The sequence below is a fragment of the Carcharhinus amblyrhynchos genome, chromosome 22 (assembly GCF_965287045.1).
Source record: "Carcharhinus amblyrhynchos chromosome 22, sCarAmb.v2.hapA, whole genome shotgun sequence".
Taxonomy (NCBI): domain Eukaryota; kingdom Metazoa; phylum Chordata; class Chondrichthyes; order Carcharhiniformes; family Carcharhinidae; genus Carcharhinus; species Carcharhinus amblyrhynchos.
Genome location: NC_137345.1, coordinates 28,199,536 through 28,218,891, shown reverse-complemented (window position 1 = coordinate 28,218,891; position 19,356 = coordinate 28,199,536). Strand labels below are relative to the sequence as shown.

The following is a 19,356-nucleotide window of genomic DNA, read 5'->3' as shown; positions in this document are numbered from 1 at the left end:
TCCAACTGCCACTGTTCGACCCATCCAACCAATCTATCTATATCTTCCTGCAACCCAAGACCTTCTTCCTCACAATTAACCACCTTGCTAATCTTTGTATCACTCATAATCTTACTTATCATGTCCCCCACATTTTATTTATATATGGCACAGTAGCACAGTGATTAGCACTGCTGCTTCACAGCTCTAGGGACCCGGGTTCGATTCCTGGCTTGGGTCACTATCTGTGTGGAGTTTGCACATTCTCCTTGTGTCTGCGTGGGTTTCCTCCGGCTGCTCCGGTTTCTTCCCACAGTCCAAAGATGTGCGGGTTAGGTTGATTGGCCATGCTAAAATTGCCCTTTAGTGTCCTGAGATGTGTAGGTTAGAGGGATTAGTGGGTAAAATATGTCGAGATTTGGGGGTAGGGCTTGGAAGGGATTGTGGTTGGTATGGACTTGATGGGCCGAATGGCCTCTTTCTGTACTGTAGGGTTTCTATGATATATATAAATATAATGAAATATGAATGGTGTTCTATTTTATGTGATGGAAGCAGTTTATTTTTTCACAAACATCAGATTTTAGATTTCTTTATAAAATATAACAATATTGAAAATAAACATATACTTGTAAAATTTGCAGCTGGAAATGAAAGGGAAAATCTAATCAACACACCATCAAAGCAGTGAAACTCTAAGCTTTAATCACAATCTCTAACAATTTGAATTTTGACTTAGCTTAGAGAACATACTACTCAATACACCTACTGACAACGAAACCAAGCAATAGCTAATAGAAATATTTGTGCAGTTAGGGGAAGGGAAAAGCAAAAATGTTGAATTAACTTCAGGCCTTAGATGTTCGTGGACAATTGCCAAAGTATGGAACTATGAATCAGTGACCATAGACACTTTTGGAATGCGTAATGCTGTTTTCTTTAGATGTAGATGTGAAAATCAATTCACTATTTTCCTCACAATGTACCACCTCCTCCACACTATATTTATTGTCCTCTCCGCTGTTGAATTTAACATGGCTGCGAAAGCAGATTGCCATCCTGTACCTGAATTTGATCAGCTTGTTCTTCAGCCAACTATTAAACCTTGCCTGCAATCTGCTTTAGGTGCCTCGGTTAATGATTTTCCAATTTGCCCTATGGAGGCTACCTAGTCTCTACTCTGGCACATAAATTAGACATGGCACAACCATTTGTCTATGTCCACAGTGTACTCGAGCAGGTATCAGATAAGCTGTTAGATCGGACGTGGTAAGGAATAATAACTAACGTTGATTTCATCTTATTGCCAGAGAACAATATGTACTTTGATATTATGCATGTACGCAGTATAGGTTGATCATTTACAAATTAGATTCATGGTTCAAAACGCGAATACTGATTTGGCAGTGGGATCAGAATATCTGCTTTGTTTTTATTTTAAGGAGAAAAAAGAATAAAGATTACTATAAAATTGAAGTTACAAGTTTTGAATTTAAAGCCTTTCAATGTCCTAACTACGTAATAATAGCTTCAAGCTTAGTGTTGTTGGAAAAGTTGATGATTAATATTTTAGACAGAGATCTGATTTTAAGCAAAATGAACTTGGGTGGCCCAATCAAATCCTCATTCAATGTGAGCATTCAGCTTCAAGTCTGACACAGATTGGCAATCTTGACAAGAGGGGCTATAATTACAGTATGTGCAAAAATAGAAATATTACACTGGTGCAAGGATGGTCACCATTTACATACAAAAATATAATTTGTTTGTGACCAATAAAAGTCCAATGAAATTCCTCAATTTAAGTTAACCGAAAGTAAAATCAATTTACTTCATTGCTCATAATCATTGTAAATGTTTCTCAGCTGTTTCCTACTCCTTTTCATGATCTTCTAGGCTTTACTTACATATTCAGACCATCTGGGTGCCATCATGTTCTTTTCCTGCCAAAATCACTAAATAAATTTTACTATGAAGGACTGAGTTATTGGAAAGAATAGACCAAATTGAAGGACTCAAACTTAAACTCTGCAGCAACATCTATAAAATCCTGAGCACAAAATTGAATTGAAATAATTGTTGTATGTGTTGTGAACTGAGAAACCTAGAAGAGTCAAAGACCATGGGCAGCACGGTAGCTCAATGTCAGGGACCCAGGTTCGATTCCTGACTGTTTGTGTGGTGTTTGCACATTCTCCCTGTGTCCGCGTAGTTTCCTCCCACAATCCAAAGATGTGTGCGTTAGGTGGATTGGCCATATTAAATTGCTCCTTAGTGTGAGGGGGACTAGCTAGGATAAATGCATGTGGGGATGGGGCCTGGGTGGGATGGTGGTCGGTGCAGACTCAATGGGCTGGGTGGCCTCCTTCTGTACTGTAAGGATTCGATGAACCATAGTGCAGAATAGCACAGCAGCAAGATTGGAAAAGGTAAGATAACTAGTGATGCAGTGGTGTTAAGATTCTCTTTAAAAGCCTGGAGATTTTACCAGGAAATGAAGACCAAAGGAGTATATATAATGCTTTGACCCAGAAGAATGAGGAGCTATTTAGGAAAGAATGCAGTAACTAAATTGAAAAAAATCTATAAATTTATTGACTCTGCTATTGGGATTCAGTTTCTCCATTGAAAGTATTTGAATTATGGAAGGGAAAGTTATTCTGAAAGCCAATATAACTGTAACTGTTATAATAGAAAGATTCCTGTGCAGTTATGTCGTTTCAGCAAGTGTTGCTATCATAGAGCCATTGAGATTGACAGCATGGAAACAGGCCCTTTGGCCCAACTTGTCCATGCCACCCAGCTTTTACTTTAAGTCCCAGTTTAAGCTTTAAAAATACACATTGGAAGCAGCAACAGAAAAGAGAGTAAAATTTTCAGAGACCTGAAACAAAGAGAACATAAATCATATAATGTTGTGGTAGATGGCAACATTGCTGATTTATGGTGCTTACATTTTTCATTAAAATTAATGACCAGACTCAGACTATCAGGAGCTTTGTATCTAGGGCATTCCAGCACTGGGCATAACTCTCTGATTTTCCTTTGCTCCACTCAAGCAAGACTCCCCATAGGGTAGAGTCTCTGACGGTTTACCCATGGGCCTAATGATATAACCTCTTGTCACTCTGGAACCTCATAAATGAGAATGTCGGGGTATGGGTATCCATTCCTTATGTCTTGAGAAAAGCATGGATGGTGGAATTCCCAAAGGGCCCTGTCTCATCAAAATCAGTGGGACACCAAAAATCGGTTTCACACCAACATGAATTTCCCTTCTTCCACTGATGTTGTCCATGGCAGATCAGGGAACCTGCTGATGGGTGGCGAGAAACTGATTTGCATCTCGCTAATGGGATGCAGATGAAGGCCTTACTAGAAGCAGGCACGCTAGGGTTGTTTAAGAGTCACTTAGACAGCCACATGAGCGGGCTACATATAGGGGGATATAGTAGGCCTTACTAAACATTGTAGGCTTGGGAATACGTTTTGCCTCAGGATGTTACAGTCTTTGCCTGTTTAATAATGAATTTTTTTGTCTCCACAGGCATTTAAGTCCAGCAAGGGGCATGCATGCGGCAGGTTGTAGTGGGCTGCTCTTGGACGTTGCTTCGGGAGTTGCCTATTGCTTCATGTTGTTAGTGTGCTTAAACTGGACCATCTCGAGGGCAACATGACAGCTCAGAGACTATCTCTGTTGCTGTGCGGACACATGGATTTGGGCCTGTGTCTGTGGGAGTTTGCACGTTCTCCCCATGGTTGCGTGGGTTTCCCCCGGGTGCTCCGGTTTCCTCCCACATCCCCAAAGATGTGCTTTTAGGCTGATTGATTGGGTACTAAATTGTCCCTAAATTGGGCCTCCCTGATCCTCGCACATTAGGCGTAGATTAAAATCACGAATAGGACACTGAGACAGTGGGACGGCGGCGCGGGCTCGTTGGGCCGAAGGGCCTGTTTCCCGTGCTGTATTGTTCTTTGTTCTTTGTTTTTTTGTTTTTTGTAGAATCACCCGTCCCACTCCCAATTCTGCGCAACGCCAAAGAAATGTGGTCCAGAACCACGTCAGGAGCATGTAGAAGTTGGGACTTAACTGAATAGTGGCTGGAGCTGCCTCTGGAGTTCAGGACAGAGGCCGCCAGCATCCTTGGAATTCCATCTTGGAGGACCATCTCCTTTCTTCAACAGTGGGTCAGTGATGTGGGGTACCTTTTCCATATGGCACCCAGATAAGCCCACTCCACCACAGATGGCACATGATTAATGAGATCAGGGCTGGAAAATAGGGTACGATTTCCCAGCAGTCTCCACAGCAGGAGGGGACTTTCTGGCTGTGCTCGCCCCTAGACCGGAAAATCCTGCCCGAGGTCAACAGACCTTTGCATGGTCCTGTCCTGCCCACTACGATTCCTCTGGCGGACGGAACGGGAAAATTCCACCCTCTGTATTCCTGCCTCCACTGAGGGACTTAGGCCCAAATGGAAGAATTCTACCCATGGAATCCAGTAAAAATATCTGATAACTGGTGTCTATGATGAGCAATTTTAAACGACAATTGAGGGTGCCTATTCTCACCAATCTTAACATTGGAACAGGTTTTTGCTTTATAATATTCAATGAAATCAATCACAAAACAGATTGCACAAGAATAATTTAAATGAAAGAACATTCCCTGAGTGTGGTGAATCTCTGGAATTCTCTGCCCGTTAAAGTGGTGGAGGCTGCCTCGCTAAACATTTTTAAGACGCGGGTTGATGGGTTTTTGATAAGAGAGGGGATTAAGGGTTATGGGGAGAGGGCGGGAATGTGGAACTGAGCCACGACAGATCAGCCATGATCTTATTGAATGGCGGGGCAGGCTCGAAGGGCTAGATGGCCTACTCCTGCTCCTATTTCTTATGTTCTTATGTTCTTATACACACTAAGGTAGAATAACAACAAAAGGTTTGGGACCAATTTTAAACCAGGGAAGTAAGGCTGGGTTTAGGATGAGCCATTTTAAACAAACTCCACAAATCTACACCAGAGCAGTTCACCCAACTTCTCTGCTTAATTACAGATGTACTATGAATGAAGAGTTATCTTCCTGCATAACATTAAAAATTCAGTGGAAGTTTTATAATCTGCACCACCCACTTAACCAATAATGGTTAATTTATTGATCCTGAGGGTCAACAGACTAAAAGAAAGAGACAAATAAAGCATTTCACAACTCTAGGTATTTCAAAGTACATTATAACCAATGATGTGTCGTCATTGTGATAATGTCAGAAACACAGTGCCCAATTTGAGCTTAGATACAGTCCACAAATAATGACGCAATACTCTGTGTTTGGTGAGCTTGACTGAGATATAACTGTTGGTCAACAAACTGGGAAAGCACTTTGGTTATTCTTCAAAACGGTGCCCTGATATCTTAAGGCAGGAAAATCAGGGTTAATTAACTGGCTGGAGTGATAGCAGAGAAGGATTATGGATGAGGGATGATGAGAGCAATGCTGTTGATGTGGGGTACATTGATCTCCAAAAGGCTTTTGATACAGTGCCACACAACAGCATTTGAGCAAAAGAATAACTCATGGAATGAAAGCGATAGCTGTGACAAAGATATAAAATTGGATAAGTGACACTAAACAGAGAGTGAATGAATATTGTTCAGGCAGGAAAACGGTTTGCAGTGGAGATCCCCAGTAATCAGTGCTCAGAGCTTGCTCTTTCTGAAATATATTAATGATTATACATTGGTATATAGGGCACAAATTCAACATTTGTGGATGATACAAAACTTGGAAGTATTGTAAGCCATGAAGAGAATAGCATAGAATTTTATAAGGACATATGACAGGTTGCTAGAATGAGCGGACAAGTGGCTGGTAATATTTAATGCAGAGAAGTGTAATGTGATTCACTTGATAGGAAGAATGCAGAAAGACAGTCTAAAATAAGACAGTATAAAAAAAACAATTATAAAGGGGGTGGAGGAGCAGAGTGACTTGGCTCTATATGTGCATAAATCATTGAAAGTGGCAGAACAGGTTGAAAGAGTGATTAATAAAACGTACAGTATCCTGAGCTCCATCAATACGGGTATGGCAAGAAGGTTATGTTAAACCTGTATAAAACACTGGTTCAAACTCAACTGGAGTATTGTGTCCAGTTCTGGGCACCAGACTTTAGGGAGGGTGTGAAAGCTTTAGCAAGGACACAGGAAAGGTTCACAAGAATGGTTCCGGGGATAAGGAATTTCAGTTATATAGAAAGATTGGAGAAATTAGGACTGTTCTCTTTGGAGAAAGTTGAGAGCAGATTTAATAGAAGTGTTCTATTTGGACTCTGGATAAATTAGATAGGGAGAAATTGTTCCCATTGGTGGAAGAATCAAGAACCTGAGGGCACAGATTTAAGTTAATTGGCAAAAAGAAACAATGGTGACACGCAGAAAAGGCCTCTCGTGTAGTGAGTGGTTAGGATCTGGAATGCTGTACCTGAGAGCATAGTGGAAGCAGCGTCTATTGAGGCTTTTAAAAGGGAAATGGATCATTAGCTGTCAAAGAAAATTCTGGAGGGCTACAGGAAGAGGGCAGGAGATTAGCAGGAATTGAATTGCCTCTTCAGAAGGCCGACACAAGTTGGATCAAATGACCTCCTTCTGTGCTGTAACTGTTCTATAATTCTATAAATTTTCAACTATGATTATAATCTGAAGAAATTAAACTCCATATTTGCAAAGATACACTTTCAGTGTTCCAGCAGTAATTAAAACTTGCCACACCATTAAAATTCACTTACACTTGAATGATAAAAAGCCTTAACCTTTTTTGGTATGTTTTAGTGGATGTCTAGTGAATCTGTATTCCAGCTTCATGCTGCTCTATGTATTTCAATGTCAATTCTCTCCGCATGATATCGGGGTAGAGCAGCTTCTGAATGAGCACAAGACAAACTCGGCGAGCAACATCCTGATTTCCATGTTTAACCATGCATGTGTCAACAAAAGTTGCCAACCAATTCGCTCTTTTAATAATGGTGAGTGCTGATAACTTTAACATTATTCCTGCAGCAAAATGTGGGCTGCTGACTATTCTTGAAAGTTGCAGTTCAGATATTACATCCTTTTAGAAGCAATAGCACTTTTTTATTTATGTAACTGGGAGTTTCCTGAAAATGATTAAAACTAGTGTTACTTGCAACAAGCTATCTATTATTTGTAGAGTTTTGGAGTACTGCAATCAAGGCAAGATTCTCAGTACTGCACAAATGCATTTTGAATTTGAAAGGTGAATTTGAATGGTGTCATTATAAAATTTAAGGGAGATTTCTTTAAGAGTATATTTAATGACGTTGTTGTGTTCCTCATTGGTTTAGAGGATCAGGATGCCTGACCATGCATGCCAATCAAAATTATTAAATCAGTACAAATCAGCACCTCGTTCCTGCTCCTACTGAACCAGATAGGTAATGCAGCATTGGCAGTAGACATCTACTGTTCACAGAAATGGCAATCCCAGCTGTTAATGCTGGGAATGCACAGCAAGAGGAACTAGCCCTGTATGATGCGTTGGACACCAGTCTCCAATTTTGAGCAAGTGGGGGAAATGGCTCACAAAGGGAGGCTGAATTGATTACAGAGGTGCAGAGCCAAAGAATGCATGCAAAGGGAGGATGCCCATTGCCTCAAAAAAACAGCCAGCATAATCAAGCGCCCACAAACCCTGGATATAATCTCTTCCACCTTCTTCCTTTGGGAAAAAAGTACAACAGTCAGAAAGTGTACCAACAAACTCATGAACAGCTTCTTCCCTGTCGCCATCAGACTTTGAATGGTCCTATCATATATTAAGCTGATCTTTCTCTTCACCCTATCTATATCTGCAACACTATATTTTGCACCCTATCCTTTCCTTCAGCCCTATATACTCTATGAACGGTAATTTTGCCTATGTAGTGTGCAAGAAATAATAGTTTTCACTGTATCCTGATACATGTGACAGTAATAAATCAAATCAAATTTAACAGGAGAATGTTTATGATGTTGTTTTACAAGAACAATTCCAGAAGTTGGAGCAATCTTGGGGAAAATTAGGTACATCAGGACATTGTTAGCACTGGTGGGATATAAGCCCCCATGCTGCACCTGGAGTTTTGTAGTAATATAGACTGGTCATTTAACTTTATATGTATTTATTAAATAGTAAAAGCTCATTTCCTAATACTAAACCATTCCTTTGGTGATGTACTATCTACAAAACAGCCGCACTTTGTCACTGAAAGTTTTTATTTCTATGTCATTTGTCAAGCAGCAGCTGACAAGGGCTAGGTTTGTGCAAATGGTTACAGCCATTGGATGAAAGCCTAAAATTTGGAAGCGTGTTTGTTTGTCATCGGAGTGAGTGTATGAATCTGACATTTGGAAAAATATTGGTCAAGATGGGACTTGTAAAATTCCTGAGCAATTGAATTGTGTAAAACCAAATCATTAATGCAAATGTTGTGTACTTGATAGTCTGATTTTCTAATTCCATGAGTGAAGTTACATGAGTAGCAAAGTTACAATTAAGTTAATGTATATTGTAACATTGGGAATTATAATTCAATCTACTATGCACACTATATTCGGTTTTACAAAAAAAACTTGCATAAGATAGGAAAAATTTGCAGATTGGAAGGATTTGATTTGATTTATTATTGTCACATGTATTAGTATACAGTGAAAAGTATTGTTTCTGGTGCACTATACGTGTAAGCATAATGTAGTTACAATTATAGCTAGAGTGTAGAGAAAGATCAACTTAATACATGGTAAGTCCATTCAAGAGTCAGCAGGGAGGAAGCTGTTCTTGAATCGGTTGGTATGTGTCCTCAGACTTTTGTATCTTTTTCCTGACAGAAAGTGAAAAAGAGTGTGTCCAGGGTGTCTGGGGTCCTTAATTAAGCTGGCTGCTTTTCCCAGGCAGTGGGAAGTGTAGAGAGTGTCAATGGATGGGAGGATGTTTTGTGTAATGGACTGGACTTCGTTCATGACCCTTAATAGTTTTTTGCAGTCTTGAACAGAGCAGGGGCCACACCAAGCTGTGAAACAACCAAAAAGAATGCTTTCTATGGTGCACCTGTAAAAGCTGATGAGAGTTATAGCGGACATGCCAAATTTCCTTTGCCTCCTGAGAAAGTAGAAGTATTAGTGGGCTTTCTTAACTATAGCATCAGCATAGAGGGACCAGGACACCTAGAAACTTGAAACTCGACCATTTCCACTTCGCCCCCATTGATGTAGACAGGGGCATGTCCGCCATTGTATTTCCTGAAGTTGATGACTATCTCCTTTGTTTCACTGACATTGAGAGACAGATTATAGTTGTTGCACCAGTTCACCAGATTCTCTATCTCTTACCTATACTCTGTCTCATCATTGTTTGAAATCTAACCCACTACGTTGGTGTCATCAGTAAACTTGAAAATCGAGTTGGGGAGGGATTGGCCACACAAACATAGGCGTATAAGGAGTATAGTAAGGGGCTGATGACACAGCCTTTTATGGAGCACTGGTGTTGAGGACGATTGTGGAGGAAATGTTGTTGCCTATTCTTACTGATTGCAGTCTGTGGGTTAGGAAGCCTAGGATTCAACATAATTACATAAGATGTGTCTGGCCAGTTAACATATGGAGAAGTGAGAGAGAGGGAGAGAGAGAGGGTAGTCCAGTTTCCTCCCACAGTCCAAAGATGTGTGGGTTAGGTTGATTGGCCATGCTAAAATTGCCCCTTAGTATCCAGGGATACGTAGGTTGGAGGGATTAGTGGGTATAATGTATAGGGATATGGGGGTAGGGCCTGGGTGGGATTGTGTTCAGTGCAGACTCGATGGGCCGAAGGGCCTCTTTCTGCACTATAGGGTTCTATGATTCTATGATACTCTCTATGAGAGGAACAGTCTCAACCCAAACAGAGAAAAGACTGGACGTTAGTAATAAAGTTCTAAGTAAAACAAAAATAATAATGAATATATATGATTAATTGTATAACTCTATTTCATACAGAAAAGAACTTATGCTGTGTTACAAGGAGTCCTTGGAATTTCCATGACAGGAGAGGATGTCTACAAAAGCAAAACACTTGAGAACTCCTCTTCTAGTAAGTATAACTCCACTATAGTTTCTGCTCGGCCACACCCACCTTTGGCCACTGAACTGCCATGATGCATTCAAGTACACTATCTAGACCTTCAGAGTATTCAAATTTGGTGAGCTGTATATTTGCATGGCTCACTTACATCCCAGCACAGGCCCAACTCTTGGATGGGTCTATGCCAGGATTGTGGAGGCATATGCAAAAACATGCTTTTATCTCACAAACATATCACATAAAGCAGGAAAGTTGGAAATAGCATCTTCTATTTTCATGTCCATGTTTTCTATGGCCTTACAGGTCATGGGGTGACACAGTGGCACGGTGGTTAGCACTGCTGCCTCACAATGACAGGGGCCCAGATTCGATTCCAGCCTTGGGTGACTGACTGTGTGGAGTTTGCACATTTTCCCTGATTCTGTGTAGGTTTTGTCCGGTTGCTCTGGTTTCCACCCACAGTCCAAAGATATGTAGGTGAGGTGGATTGGCCATGGTAAATGCACAGGGTTACAGGGATAGGGTGGCGAGGAGGGCCTTAGTATGATGCTACTTTGGAGTATCAGTGCAGTCTTGATGGGTCGAATGGTCTTCTTCTGCATTGCAGAAATCTCTGAACAATGTAAAGAGATTGGAGATCTGCTATAACAGATCCATTCCACTTTTTCCTTTCAATATTCCCCAGATACTGCACAGAAGAATACCAGAGGCTATGTTACCCCTATTTAACAATAATATTTTCATAGGAGAAACATAGAATCTACTGTGCAGAAGGAGGCCATTCGGCCCATCGAGTCTGCATCGATCCCATCCAGGCCCCATCCCCATAAACCCATGCATTCTCCCAAGCCAGTCCCCCTGACACTCAGAGGCAATTTAGCATAGCCAATCCACCTAACCCACACATTTTTGCACTGTGGGAGAAAATTGGAGAACCAGGAGGAAGCCCATGCAGACAAGGGAAGAATGTGTAAACTCCACACAGTGACCTAAGCCAGGAATCAAACCTGGATCACTGACGCTGTGAGGCATGCTGTCCTAGTTTTTGGCAACAAAAAGTAGGAATTAGTGTAAATCAAAATTTCCCACATTGCACTTAGGTCTATAATGTCCTTCAATTAGTAGAAACAGAGGAAACAAAAGCCATAGCTGTTGATTAGTCAATAGTGAGCAAGAAAGTTACCTCCCTTCTACCAATGGAATATGGGTTTGTACTAAATATGGCAATCATGGAAGAACTCAAGTCTTTATTGCTGCTTTTGTGGTAGTGAAATAAAGGTTTTAAAAATGGTAAATAAATCATCTCAAAAATAATAATTACTGATACTTATGGACATTGTACAATGTAATGCTCTTGTACCAACAGGTGTTCAGAAATCAATAGCTATATTCTCTAAGAAGCACAAATTGAATGTGCAGTGCTTTTTCATGTTCTACAAGCTTTGTCATTAAACAATAAAACATGCTATTTCCTGTAGAAAACATTTGTAAAAACAAATACTTCTGAGAAGTTAGCATTATTGATATTTCCTGCAGGGAAAGGCTTGGACTGGCATAAATCGTTAAAGTCAAAACAAATTCATTCTGAATGCTGATCTAATACTGCTCACAAAATTATCCAAGATCCCCTCAGTGTCACAAAGTGCTGCAAGGGCCTAAAGAACAGAGTAAAGCCATTCAGCCCGTCAAGCCTGCCTTCCACTTTCAGGTGAATCATGGATGGTCTGTACATCAATTCCATTTACATGAATTTGATCCATAGCCTAATGATATTTTGAATTGCATTAGCTTCATTGAGATATCATTATCCTTCGTAAAGAGGAAAAGCATTGACTATTGACATTATTCAATTATACAGGAAAATTATAAATACATTATAGTTTAACCCTAAGACTGCTAATGGCTGCAAGAAATCTTGATTTCCCTCAACCAGTCATTTGTCATAGATTTTAATGTTAGCACAATAAGTGGAAAAAGTTTCTAAACATTACAGTAATAATGTCATTTGAAAATTGCATTTATGACTACCATGTAACTAGCAAAGCATTTTAAAAATATTGAAATAAAACATTTTGATCGCCCTTGTTCCCCTGTAAAGCCCTTCTTTTCTCAATTCCCCCTACTCTTACATTCAGTTTGACCTGTTTCTAACTTTCATTTCTGCAACTTTTCTTTTTAGGCATAAACGATGTTCTGCAGTTTTCATTCAGTTGTACTTCTTTTGGCACAATTCTATCAAAACCAAGGCAATACCAATCAAAAAGATCACAGATGTGTAATGAGAACTATGTCAAGTGCACATTTATTAATGTCATTTTTTTTAAACATGCTAGAATCACAGAAGTGTTATAGTTCAGAAGAAGGACATTTGGTCCATTGTGTCCGTACTGGCTCTCCAAGCAAGCATTATGATTAAGTGCCCTTTCTTTTCCCTGTACACATTGTTTCTATTCAAGTAATTAACTAATGTCCTCATGAATGCCTTATTTGAGGCTTGTCTCGATCAAGGTTGGCTCTACCCACAAAACTGTCCACACCCCAGGGCAAATTAATCAGCACTGTAGGTGTCTGCTAATTTATTCGATGTACATGTCTTCAAGATGAAGCAGGAGTTTTTTTTGAAGAGTTGGATGAACATAAGAACTTGGAATAGGATTAGGCCATCTGGCCCCTCAAGCCTTTCAATAAGATCATGGTTGATCTTTTCAAGGATTCAGCTCCACTTCCTCGCTCGCTCACCGTAACCCTTAATTCCTTTACTGTTCAAAAATCTATCTATCTTTGCCTTAAAAACATTCAACGAGGTAGCCTCAACTGCTTCACTGGGCAGGGAATTCCACAGATTCACAACACTTTGGGTGAACTCAATTCAGTCCTAAACCTGCTCCTCCTTATTTTGAGGCTATGCCCCCTAGTTCTAGTTTCACCTGCCAGTGGAAACAACCTTCCTGCTTCTATCTTATCTATTCCTTTCATAATTTTATATGTTTCTATAAGATACCCCCTCACTCTTCCAAATTCCAATGAGTACAGTCCCAGTCTACTCAATATCTCCTCATAAGCCAACCCTCGCAACCCTGGAATCAACATAGTGAATCTCCCTCTGCACCTCTCCCCAGTGCCAATATATCCTTTCTCAAGTAAGGAGAGTAAAATTGTACACAGTACTCCAGGTGTGATCTCACCAGCACCTTTTACGGAACTCCCTGTTTTTGAACTCCATGCCTTTTGCAATGAAGAACAAAATTTCATTTGCCTTCTTAATTACCTGCTGCATCTGCAAAGCAACTTTTTGTGATTCATATGCAAGGACACCCAGGTCCCTCTGCACAACAGCATCCTGCAATTTTTTACCATTTAAATAATAGTATATTTTGTTGCTATTCCTACCAAAAGTCAGATGTTGGCAATGACTTTGATAAATATGTTTTAAATGGTTTACTTTTTTTTTAATTTATAAAGGATCTGACTATTGCATCCCTATTTAATTAACAAATGGTTCAGTATATTTTCTATAAATCATCTTCAGTATTTGAAATAGGATTAATCACAGGTTTTCAAATGCTTAATTTTATCGCCCATTTTCAGCAGTGCTAATCATACCACCAAGTTGCCACTCTTCAATTTATTGCAGAATATTTTAAATGCAAAATTTTCAAGACTCAATGTTTCAAAATACTGCCCAATGCTGCTGCGTCAAGCTTAATTTTGAGTTAGGTGACATGTAAATGAGTTGAGTGGAACACAGGGGAAGGAGCTTCATAAAACTGGCACAAATTTAGGTGCAACTTGTGGCTGACTGTCAGTGAAACCCAAAGTGAAAGCACCATCCTAACACAGACACTTTTATATTCTTTTTCTACTACAATCCATCTGGATCCAAAAATATCTTTAAACATTGGCTTCATGATTTGGCTCCAAAGTCTAGTTTTCTGCTCTGGACTTTATTCAGTCACATCTTAAAAGTGGGTGGCATGGTAGCACAGTGGTTAACACTGCTGCTTTACAGTGCTGGGGACCTAGGTTCAATTCTGCCTTCAGGCTACTGTCTACGTGGAGTTTGCACATTCTCCCCATATATACGTGGGTTTCCACCAGGTGCTCCAATTTCCTCCCGTACTCCAAAGATGTTTGGTGAAGTTTTTTGGCTTAAATTGCCTCTTGGAGTCAGGGAGATTACGAGGGCAAATACCTGAGGTTATGGGGACAGGGCATGGGTGGGACTGTTGTCGGTGCAGGCTCGATGGGCCAAATGACACTGTAGGGATTCTATGATCATATGATTCTATGAAGTGACCAGTTACTGGCCTGAATCTTCATGTCTCCAGATCATCAGCAACTAGATGTAAGATATACTTTGTGATTCTCTCAGAATTCACAATGCACTAACTTTATGAGAATTGCCTGGGAAGTTTGAGCAATTCTTCTGAGCTGCAGGACCATCTGAAAATGCCTCCAACTCTGAGTTAGAGTCAGAGATTTGGACAGTTCGAACTTACGTACCTGGACAGTTACTCAAGAAATGTTTGAAGTAAAATCCAACTCCTGGGTACAACTGACTGTCCTTCCCTGAAATTCCAACTCCCCCCTCACCCCAAATTGGGGGCCCTCTTGCCCTCCTGTCTTCTTTCCTGACCTTGCAATCCAATCTTCCCAGTCCCCAACACCTAACTAGCAACATGACTAGTCCAAACACCTAACCATCCCAACCCGACTTTATTAGCCCCCAACACCCAATTCCTCTCACCCAACCTGACTAGCCCTCATCACCTGACTCCTGCATCCTCACCTGGCAATCCCTCACAGCCTATCTCCCCCTGCTTCAACTTGATCACCCTCTGATTTACCCCTCAACATCTCAACTCCCTACTGGCCACCCTCATCCAAACAAATCCCCATACTTGATCAAGCCTTGGCCATACAACACCTCCTGACCCAAACCAACTATGCACTTACTTACCTATCCACTTACCAAGCTACTAGTAGCCTCATCCATCTGCCACCGTATCCACCTACCAACCTACCTGTTGCCACCCTACCAACTTGCCAATTAACCTTACCCATCTACCTAGATAGAGTGAACATAGAGAAGATGGTTCCACTAGAACTCAAGGGCACAACCTCAGTGTGAAGATACTCTCCTTTAAAACTGAAATGAGGAGGAATTTCTTCAGCCAGAGGGTGGTGAATCTGTGGAACTCATTGCCACAAAGGACTGTGGAAGCCAAGTCATTGAGTGTCTTTAAGGCAGATATACATAGCTTTGTGATCAATAATGGAATCAAGAGTTATGAGGAGAAGGCAGAAGAATGGGGATGAGAATCATATCAGTCATGATTGAATGGTGGAGCAAACTCAATAGGTCAAATAACATAATTCTGCTACTATATATTATGGTCTTTTATGGTCTACCCACTTGGATGCCTATTCATTCACCCACTCACTCGCCCTACTCGTGCCATGAAAAGGGGGCATGTTTTCTCTTTTCCTAACAATCCAACACTATGAAGATGCAGTTTCATTGAAGGTCCATTCTGCATTTCTGAAGAACAGCCAGCCAGAAACTTGGAGCTCCATCATGACACAGAAAAGTGTGCAGTAGCAATCCAACAGTGAATACTGCTCTCCACAAGATTCATGCTATTGTTTTCCAGCTTTGTTTTTAATGTGGACATCAGTGGCATCCCCATCCCTCATTGCTATTGAACAAATTGGCGAATTCAGGGAGCAGTCCAGAGTCAATCACATCAAGGCCAGACAAGGTAAGGGTGGCAGATTTCCTTCACCAGAGGGACTTAAGTGAATCAGTTGGTTCAGTGCATGGCACCATTATTGAGACTAGTTTTCTAATTTAAAATTTGAATTCAAATTCCCCAAGGTACCAAGGTGGGATTTGAACCAATGTCCCTAGGATAGTCCCCAGCCTGGGTTGGAGTACTGGCTCAGACATCACCACTACACAATGCTGAAGACACACAAAAGCAAATTGCATGAAGCCAGATTTGAATACAACTGTGGTATCTCACATTACCTACAAAGGCCTTATGATGCCCAACAATGTCAACCACCATTTTGTTCTGAAGGGTTACGTCTACTATTAGGCACATTATTAATGAAAAAAGGTGTTTGCGGCTAAGTAATGGCAACTTCACAAGCAAAAACTACTGTGCTGATGGCTCTAACAAATAGGCGCCGCGGTGATTGTTCTTCTAAAATAATCTAATAATATTAAATCGGAATAGTTTGCTAACAACTACTATATCCGTCGCTTGGATACTCCAGTTTTAGCCTGGGCGTAATGCAAACACCGGCAGAAAACAGAAAGGGTTAAGTATCTCTGGGCTGAGAGGCAACATCGGCTTGCACAGTAAATCCATCTGAAGGAACCGTCTTAAGTATATTATCCCGACCCAGACTGGCAAATTGCTGTTCGCTGTACCTAATAAATTCACACCACTATTAAATCAAACCCAATAAAAGCTATCTGTGTTGAAATACGGTCACTACTATGACCGTGGGCCTGTCGGAAAGAGCAATTAGATGACTTCCCGGTTAAGAATGTGGACTAACCGGTGTTGTATCCGTTATGTTCAGACTCTGGGGCGCTGTGTATATGTGTGTTGGGGGTTGGCGAGGGGAGGGCTTGTGTGTGAGGGGGAGGGCAGTGTGGAGGGGTGTAGGGGAAGAGAAGGATCCAGCAGGAGCACAATAAATCTGCTCGTTTTGCGTCCCCCAAGCATTGATAGCATTGCCTACGTTATTCTTCTTTGTGAAAAGTGACTTGGCGTTGTATTCCCATCCTGTCCCCATAGACTCAGTAAATCTACATTGTTGGGACGTGTTTAATGTTTACATTTAAAAACACACACACACATGGGGGGCGGGGGGGTGGGTGCTTTCCTGGCATCTTGAACATTTAAACCATTTAATGCAGAAAAGGTCCAGTAAATGTCTACTGTAAAGTACGAAAAAGTACTGCCAGCTGCTTTGAAAATAAAGAGCCCTGACTGTCATTCACTTGAGGAATGAGTAGGGGAAAGGCCACGCAGTCCATTCAGGTTCTTAACATAAATACATATTAGCAAGGCATGCGGATCTTTTCAAATTCCACCGCAAAGCATATTTTATCCCATTTGCCTGAACGAATCGTTTAACTGCTTGATGTGGCTGTATCTCATTACACACTATTGCAAAGGGGGACAGGAGCCAGTGAATCTGGACCATACGTTGGGAACACGATGATCAGACACACAAGATTGGCATCGGCTGAAAATTGGCTGCAGCCATCCGGCCGTAACAGTGAATCATTTGAACCCACTGACTGAAAACTAAGTGGCTCTGCTCCTCACATACCTTTTGTTGTGTTGGGGAGTCTGAAGCAGATTTCGAATCCAGTGGAATCAAAACAGTTTTCAAAATGGTCTTTCTACACGTCCGACTAGCGTTGCAGGGCTGTGAGGAAACCCAGAGCCTTTCAACGCCGCTGGATGTACATCCGAAAGGCGATTCAAAGTTCTTACCGGTGGCATCTCCTCTGCACGGCTCGGCAGAGAGAGGTGAAGCCTGCCGCCCGTCATTTCAGCACCATGGACAGAGCAGTGCTGTCCAGCTTCGCTATCACCGGGCAGCGCCTTTCAAACGTCGGGCAGAGGTAGGAGGGAGAGAGATCTCCCGTTGCCGAGGCAGGCTCCTGTATCTGTATCTGGGCAGCTCCGGTATTAAATTCATTAAAACCAGAGACTAAACAAGGCAGCCTCGCTCAACCTGCCTGGAAAGGTTAACCCCGGTGCTCCCCGTGCACTGCAGATCTCCAGATAATTATGTAACCTGCTCTATTTTTTAAAAACAAAATCAACCAGCCCTCTGCATTTTCTCCCCACAGTGGCTGGCCGGCAGCCTGAGCAAAAGCAACCTCTTCACTGGGAGGGGGTGGGTGCGGGGGGAGCGTTACATTAAAGGCGCTTGTTCACAACTCTCCCGAGCTCGGTTCATTCGGCGTGGTAACAATCATTGCCGGCTGCCAGGCAACTTGTGCAGCATTTTCGGAACTTTTAACGCTGTTAAGTGTCCCGAGCACCCCGTTAAAACATTTCCAGCCGCCCTTTCCTTTAACGCAATGTTGAGCACACGGCTTTCCCCCAACGATGGCTTGGGTAAATTGCAACCCGCTACCACACAGGCAACTCAAAACGCGGTATGGTTGTATTTCAAATCAGGAGGACGCCAGTGCATAAAGGATTGTGTTTGTGGGGAAGGGGGGGTGGGTGGGTGGGGGGAGCAGGGGATGGGGAGGGAGTGGGGGGGGGGGGTCTTCACTATACCTTGAGACGGAGATTAGAGCCTGAGGTTACGATGCACAGTCTTTAGAAGAAGAAGGTCCCCAGCTCGCTGGTTCGTGCAAGCTCCAGGTTTCTCACTAATTTCGCCCCCACAGTCTCTTTGCCTGGAGCGGGAGGCGCTGGGATCGCCCCGCGATGCTGAAAGGAGCCCAGGGTCCTAAGTCGGCTGGAAAGTATCCATTGACGGAAAGGAAGGCGCTCTCCCAGGACCGTGTTAATGCCTTTCCATTCTCTTCCCCCCACCCCCCTCCCGCCCCCCCACAAACACACACCAGTGATTCAGGCAGCGAAACTGAATCCAACTGTATAAATACCCTACGCAACACGACACGTCTTATAATGAATGTCTTCAGCTCCCATCCCGTTCTCCGAGTGAGTGTTTCAAAAAGAATCACCAGCCTGGGATTCCAGAGATTCTGAGCCGGTCACTTCACACTGAAGCTACCGCACTCGCCCTGGCCACAGTGTGGACCAATCCCCTCAACTTAAACCCAGTGAGGGGATTCTCATTTTGCCAGAAGAAATTGGATTTCGCATGAACAAGAGTAATCGTGATTTAAGAAATCGATCGGCGTTCTGCAGTAACCGTGCTCCATCCGAAGTGATTTTTTTTTACAACTATATTCTGATCTTTGGCTCTGGGCATTCACTTGTTTTGTAGAGAGGTATCACTGATGATTACAATCATAAAGATTGTTCAAAACACACACACATTAGCGATGTTATAAAAACCCATCGTTTCAAATCTCATATTTAAATATTGTACCGAATGTTGTTCATTTAAAACCGAGGGGCTATCTGTGCAGATATCATCTGATATATATGTGGCGTTCAGTTTCAGAAGCACCGTATCAGCTTTCTAGCGGGACTGCCCGTCAATCTTATTTAAGTTCCATTCACTGATATCTGACCAGTCTGGGATC

The 19,356-nt window shown here is 41.9% G+C and overlaps 1 protein-coding gene across 1 annotated transcript in view; it reads right to left on the bottom strand.

Annotated features, from left to right (window-relative positions):
* LOC145357026 (metabotropic glutamate receptor 4-like) overlaps positions 1–18,496 on the bottom strand; it is a 1,215,873-nt gene extending 1,197,377 nt beyond the window's left edge. Inside the window, exon 1 of the mRNA XM_080210073.1 lies at positions 18,416–18,496. The gene's annotated coding sequence lies outside the window, so the exon portion shown is untranslated. The remainder of the gene's footprint in view (positions 1–18,415) is intronic.
* Between the last annotated feature and the right edge of the window lie 860 nt (positions 18,497–19,356).